Below are 6,702 nucleotides of genomic sequence, written 5' to 3' on the forward strand. Positions count from 1 at the left end.
CTAATGGCTCCCCTCTTCAATTTTGGATATATTAGCATTAGAAAATGTGTTTGCTGAGCTTAATGAATTGATTAATAATATTTATCTTCTCTCTCTTGTTCCAAAGTCTAGTTTCTGGGATGTTTGTTTTGATTTTTTAAATATTTTTTCTTCTGTTTGATGTTCTCTGAGGAGGACGGGAGACTTGTTATTGTAAACTCTGAGCTTGGCATTCTGAAACCTAGTGCCAGTGCCAGGCTTACCACAGCCTTTGGTTTGCTCCTTTGTAAAATGGATATCATCAATCCTGGCCCTGCCTATTGGGGAGCTCCACTGAGCTACAACGGCAGAGAAAGAAGCTTCCACACCTGGAAAATCCCAAAGAAATGAGATGTGTGATAAAAACATGGTATAATCTTTACTCTCAAGGAACTTCTCATTTAATACAGGGATGGGATGCACGCTCAAAAATATATAATGCAAAGCCAAGAGGGAGAAGGACAAAGATTTTGGCAAAACCCTTCCATGTACCATGAGAAGTCACTCCACTACGGTGGCTGATGAACCAATTTAAATGTTTCTGTTCCTAGTAATTCTGTCTTTGGTAATGTGACTATGATACTCATGACTCTGTGCCCCAAGTTGGAGGGAATGCTCTAACCATGGCAGAAGTGAAGGGAAGGAAGATGGGAGTTGAAAGGTCACAGGGAGCAGGGAGGCCTGGAGGTCCTAAGCCTGAAGATGACTGATCCTGGAGGGGATGGGGCCAAAGGCTTCCTCAGAGTTTGGAGCTGAGAGTATGATGGGGGAAGAGAGAGAGAAGAGAGGGAGAAGAGGAAAATCAGGGAGATAACCTTAGCTTCCTCAGCAAGTAGGAGCTGAAGACATCTGTGGAGGAGGAGGATGGATAGAGCTTGAGGAAGGAGGAGAAAACTGGGAACATTTGCCAGGGAGAGAGTCGATCAGACATAAAGAGAAGAATTGCCCCATGTCTTGCTTATATAATGCAGCTTATTCAGCCATTCCCCAATTGATGAGCATCCCTTCAATTTCCAATTTTTTGCCATCACAAAAAGAGCTGCTATAAATATTTTTGCACATGTGGGTTTTTTCCCTTTTTTATAATCTATTTGGGATACAGACCTAGCAATGGTCTTGCTGCAGCAAAGGAAATGAAGTTTTATAGCCCTTTGGGAGAGCTCCAAATTGCCCTCCAGAATGGTCGGATCAGTTCACAACTCCACTAACAATGCTAACTAGACAGGCTCGGGAAACTGACCTAAACAGGATGGAATTTGCATCAAAGGTCCCAGGTTCATTTTCCTTTTTTGTCTTATTAGCTATCTGATAGGTACAAGGTACCTGAAAATTGTTTTAATTTGCATTTCTCTAATCAATAGTCATGGAGAGCATTTTAATGACTATCTATAGCTTTGATCTGTCTGAAAACTGCCCGTCATCTTCTTTAATTACTTATCAACTGGGGAATAAAGTAGTTGTGGTAGGCATTATTAACCCCATTTTATAGTTGAGGAAAGCTATACTCAGAGACCATTTAGTGCTTGTCAGTAGTTGCACAACTGGTCATTAACAGAGGCAGAATCTGAATCCAAGATTCCCCACACCAGAGTGTTCTCTCAGTAAATATTGCCGTCACTAAGAATGAAGACGGAACGAATGTTTATATAAGGACTGAATGTTTGTATAAGGAATCGTGAGTGACTAAGCCTCCGCCACGTTGACTTTTGTTATTATTAAGATTATTATCTTGTGTGCGTTGATGTACATTCGTGCTCCATAGTTCTCTCTCTGGACGCAGATGGCGTTTTCCATGCAAAGTTTATTGGGATATCTATTATTGTGGAAAGACAGCGTGGGATGGCCGATGAAGAGCCAGCCCCAGAGAGAGGTTTTGCAAGGGTTAATGTTGAAAAATTATCCATGCATAGCTTTTGAAAATGAAAAAGCTTTAATAAAATAAAAATAAAAATAAAAGAGATCCTTGGAAAAAAAAGAAACAAATATCATCTCATCTCCTGCCCTTCCTAAGGCTCAACTGGATAACAGTCTCCCAGAATCATTGTAAGAAAATTCTGCAAACTGAAAATATTTCTATAGAAATGGCAACATTTTATTCATATTTTAATTATTACTATAAATCGTCAGTTATTGTTTATTCATTATTTATATTATTATGAATTACAAAGCCTGAGTTATTATTCAGTCCACAATCATGTGTCTAAAACAGACACACGTAATAGATAACGTCTTCATTTGTAAAATGGGAAAGAAGGTGGATCCCTACGAAACCCTCCAGCTCTGAAGACTTATTCTTTGTGATCCCATTTGGGTTTTTCTTAGCAGAGAAGCCATTACCTTCTTTGGTTCATGAGGAAACTGAGGCAAGCCAAACTAGTCCAGGCTCATACAGCTAGGAAATATCTGAGATCTAATTTGAATTAAGGTTTTGCTGCCTCCAGGCCAGGCACTAGACAACCCAGCCGCCCCATTAGGCACTTTCCAGGCAATCAAAGCACTTCATCTTAATTTATTACTTCTTTTATATATATAATATATAACATTATATATTATATTATTATAATGAGATTATAAATAAATTAGAAGAACATAGCATAGTTTACCTCTCAGACCTGTGGAGGAGGAAGGAATTTGGGACCAAAGAACTAAAGATCATTATTGATCACAAAATAGACAATTTTGATTATATTAAGTTTAAAAGTTTTATGTAATATATATTATATATAATAATATGATATATATCATCTATTATATAATATATAAATTATATTATATATCATATATATTATATATTATATATGAAAATATATAATATTATGCATATTATATATAATATAATATTATGTATATTTATATGTGACACTATATAATACAATATTATGTATATTATATATATAAATAGTTATTTATAGGTTTATTATCATCTCACCACAAACCGTGATGTCTGAAGAGCAGGGATCACTAGCAGATTTACAGACAAGGAACAGGAAGATGGAAACTGACTTTTGGAGACCACACTCCAAATAAGTAGCAGGTTCAAGGCCCCAGCTAGCTCCTATTTTCTGCGGCCAAGTTCAGAGATCACGTGAGAGGGGCTCTTGCTTAGGAAAGCACCAGGACAGCTCCCACAATGTCTGCTAAGGACACCAAGGAGCTTGAGGACCTGCCTGGACCTGCCCCTGGGGACCGCGCTGCAGCCAGTGATTCTGCCACAAGGGGGCGCGATCATCTCAGGTATGATGGATGCTCCGGGGGCTCCCAGCAAGGATCTGCTGCAAGGGCTCCAGAGCCCCCTGATCCAACTGCTCCATTTTAGAAGGAGCCAACGGAGGCCCAGACACGTGTAATTGTTTACACAAGACCTCAGGAGACTAAGCAACGGAGATGAGATTTGATCTGAGCTCCTGGACTGTGGAACCAGAAAGTCCCTTCCCAATAAAGAAAGCCGCTTGCCCGGCAATCAGAAGTATTTGGGAAAGGCCTTTGGAGTCATCTCCCAGCTCCATGGGGACCCCCCATCCAGCCCAGACCATCCCTTCCTGAGACAGGACTTTGCCACCATCCCCTCCTTCTGCCATGAGTCCATCAAGGGAGGACCTTGAACAGCGCATTCACCTCAATCCCCTTCATGGGGGCTTTCCAGAGAATCTGGAACTCCAAGTTTTAAAAACGAATGTCAAAAATTGTTTTCACGTGTAACTGGGGGAAATAAAATGCTAAATTAAATAATAGGGGAAAATAGAATGTAAAGGCCTTAAATATTGCTTGTTTTTGGAATATATGAGGCTGGGCAGTGCAAATATAATAAAAATGATAACAATTTTAAAAAGAATTGTTTATTGCTCTTTTTTGTATCTATAGCAGTTTCTCAGTGCCTAAAATGTGATAAGCTGTTACTAAATACTTGCTAACTGACTATACTTCAAACATATAATAAAAAAGGCTGATTATGTCCATTTTCACTAATTAAAATTTTTTTTACATTGTTGTCACTTCTCAATGATTTCCCACACTCCTCCTTAACTTTCCTTCCCACAAAGAAGTACGATTGAAATAATACAGATATTCACAATGGTGTACCTAATGAGGTATACCCCATTCCATACCTGTAGTCCACCACCTCTCTGCCAAGAGGTGAGAAGTGGGAGTCACAATGAGTTCTCTAAAATTCTGGCTAGTTATGGCATCAATAAGAATTCAGATGGTATGGCTGTCTGAAAAAAAAAAAAAAGATGTACATGCAACATGCTTTTACATTTAATCTATATCATTAACATTTGCTCCATAATCAAGAAAACAATAAATCAATCCCAATTCGTAGCATTTGCTAATTTCCTAGAGGTAAATTTAACAATCTTCAAGCCAACTGCAACACACCCCTGAAAAAGGTTTTCCAAGGTTGATTTTCTTTATATTTATTAAGCTCAGTGTCTAAATTCTGATTATATTCTTATGAATCATCAGGGAAGAAAATTCCAGTCCTTCTATCAGTTGCTTCCTCCGGTGCAGAACAATACTTGTTGATAAAAAGATATTTCTCAAATCTAATCTAAAATTCTTTTTATTTTTTTGTTGGAGGCAGCTGAGATTAAGTGAATTGCCCAGGGTCACACAGCTTGGAAATACTAAGTTTCTGAAGCTGGATTTGAATCCTCCTGACTCCAGGGCAAGTGCTCTATCCACTGTACCATCTAGCTACCCCAAACTGTCCCTTTTTAAAAGACAATATCAGTTCTTTCTCTGGAGGCAAATAGAAGACTTTATCACGAATCCTTTGGAATTGTCTTAGATAATTTTCTTGCCAAGAGTAGCTAAGTCATTCACAATTTTTCACTGTGTAATATCGCTGCTACAGCATTCTCCTGGTTCTGCTCGCTTCACTTTATATCGGGTCATGAGTCTTTCCAGTAAATCTCTTATTTCAGGCTAAGCCATTTTCTCTTAATTTGTCCATTCTTGGAGACGACTACCACATTTCTTACAATAACTATAAGTAAGAGGTATCACTATCCTGTCAGGAGACACCCCATTTTCCAGAGCTAAGGCCCAGCAAGCACAAGCCGTGCCCCGGGCTTGACGTAACAGTAATCCTTTGCGTTCAACCTTTGACCTGATGGCTCCTGAGCTCAGGCAAGCTCCACCAGGCCCAGATATGAAGCCCTGCCATGAATGGACTTTTTGTCACAGGACATTTTGCCTCAAACTCCTGCTGATTCGCTACATTGTTTGACAAGTACATCAATCAAGGCCCTGACAGGTGTCTAGTTTGCCTCCTTCCTGCCCAGCTATTTCTCCCATTTTGAAATTAAATTTCTTTGATTCCTGACTCTCCTTTCCTAGTCTGCTCCACTCTGCCCAATAACAGACTAGAGACTGATTTAGTCCAGTCGATAGAGACGTAGAGGAACAAACTCTATATAAGATTGTCCTGACCAATATTATTAACCATTGACATCCTCAAATATATTATAATAATAACTGATATGAACAAGAGCTTCAGAATTTGCAAATGACTTTGCATTGTTGTTACTGTTATTTCTGATTCCTCCCAAACCCCGTTTGACTCAACCCCGTTGAGTCTCTTAGCAAAGATACCGAAATGATTGGCCATTTCCTTGTGCAGCTCATTTGACAGCTCAGGAAACTGAGGCAAGCAGGGGGAGATGACTTACTCAGGCTCACTCAGCTAGAAAGCGTCTGAGGCCAGATTTGAACTCACAAAGCATACCTGATCCTACTCCATCCTCACAATGGGCTCCATTTTCATTGACTCTAAATCTAGGGGTAGTTCTAGCTTGGTCCACACTGTATTGAGTTCACTTTAAAAAAAAAAAAAAAAAAAAAAAAAACAAAACTCAGTTTCAAGGCAATTTACCTAATTGTCCATTTGGAACAGTTTCTCAGTGGAACCCATGCTCCTGGAACATAAAGTGACATTTTTCACAAATTGTACCTGCAGTTATTATATCAGGCTCAGGATTACGTCACCAGATGTAGTAACTCGATATCCTTCCTCCTCGCTTCCTGGGCCGGATTCCCAGGGACTCCTGGGACTGGCTCCAATCTTTCCCGGTCCCTTTTTAAGTTTAGAGCCCACAGTGGAGTTAGGATTCAAGCCTAAAGGGTCAGTGCTACTTCCGGGTTCCAAATTGCTGTAGGGAAGCATCATGGAGTCACAGAGCTGGAAGAGACGACAGAACATGAACTCTGGAAGGGCTAGAAAAGTGGATCTCTGGCTCAGTTGACAGACATTAAGGACTTCGTGTCTGTCAAGCACTGAGCTAGGCCAGGTACCAGGAGACAAAATGAAATGGTTCCTGCCTTCAATGAGCTTACATTCTATTAGCTCAAGGAGTCTTCAGATTTTTAAAAATTAATTTACTTTAATAATTATGCTCTTCCTAGCTGTGTGACCCTGGGCAAGTCCCTTAGCCCCAAATGCCTCAGCCCCCAAAAAGCATTTTAATGCATTTAAAAAAGGTTGAGTTTTCAGTTTCTCCCTCTCCCGATCCCTCCCCTACCCATTGAGAAGGCAAGCAATAGGGTATCAATTATATATATATATCACAAAAAAAGTTTCCATATTAGCTCCGTTTCAAGAAAGAGGAAGAAGGAAGGGGGTGGGGCTCTGAACTCATTTTTAAAGATATTTAGATAAGTGAATTTTAATAATAATTGGCCCGT

Source organism: Antechinus flavipes, chromosome 6 (assembly GCF_016432865.1).
Source record: "Antechinus flavipes isolate AdamAnt ecotype Samford, QLD, Australia chromosome 6, AdamAnt_v2, whole genome shotgun sequence".
Taxonomy (NCBI): Eukaryota; Metazoa; Chordata; class Mammalia; order Dasyuromorphia; family Dasyuridae; genus Antechinus; species Antechinus flavipes.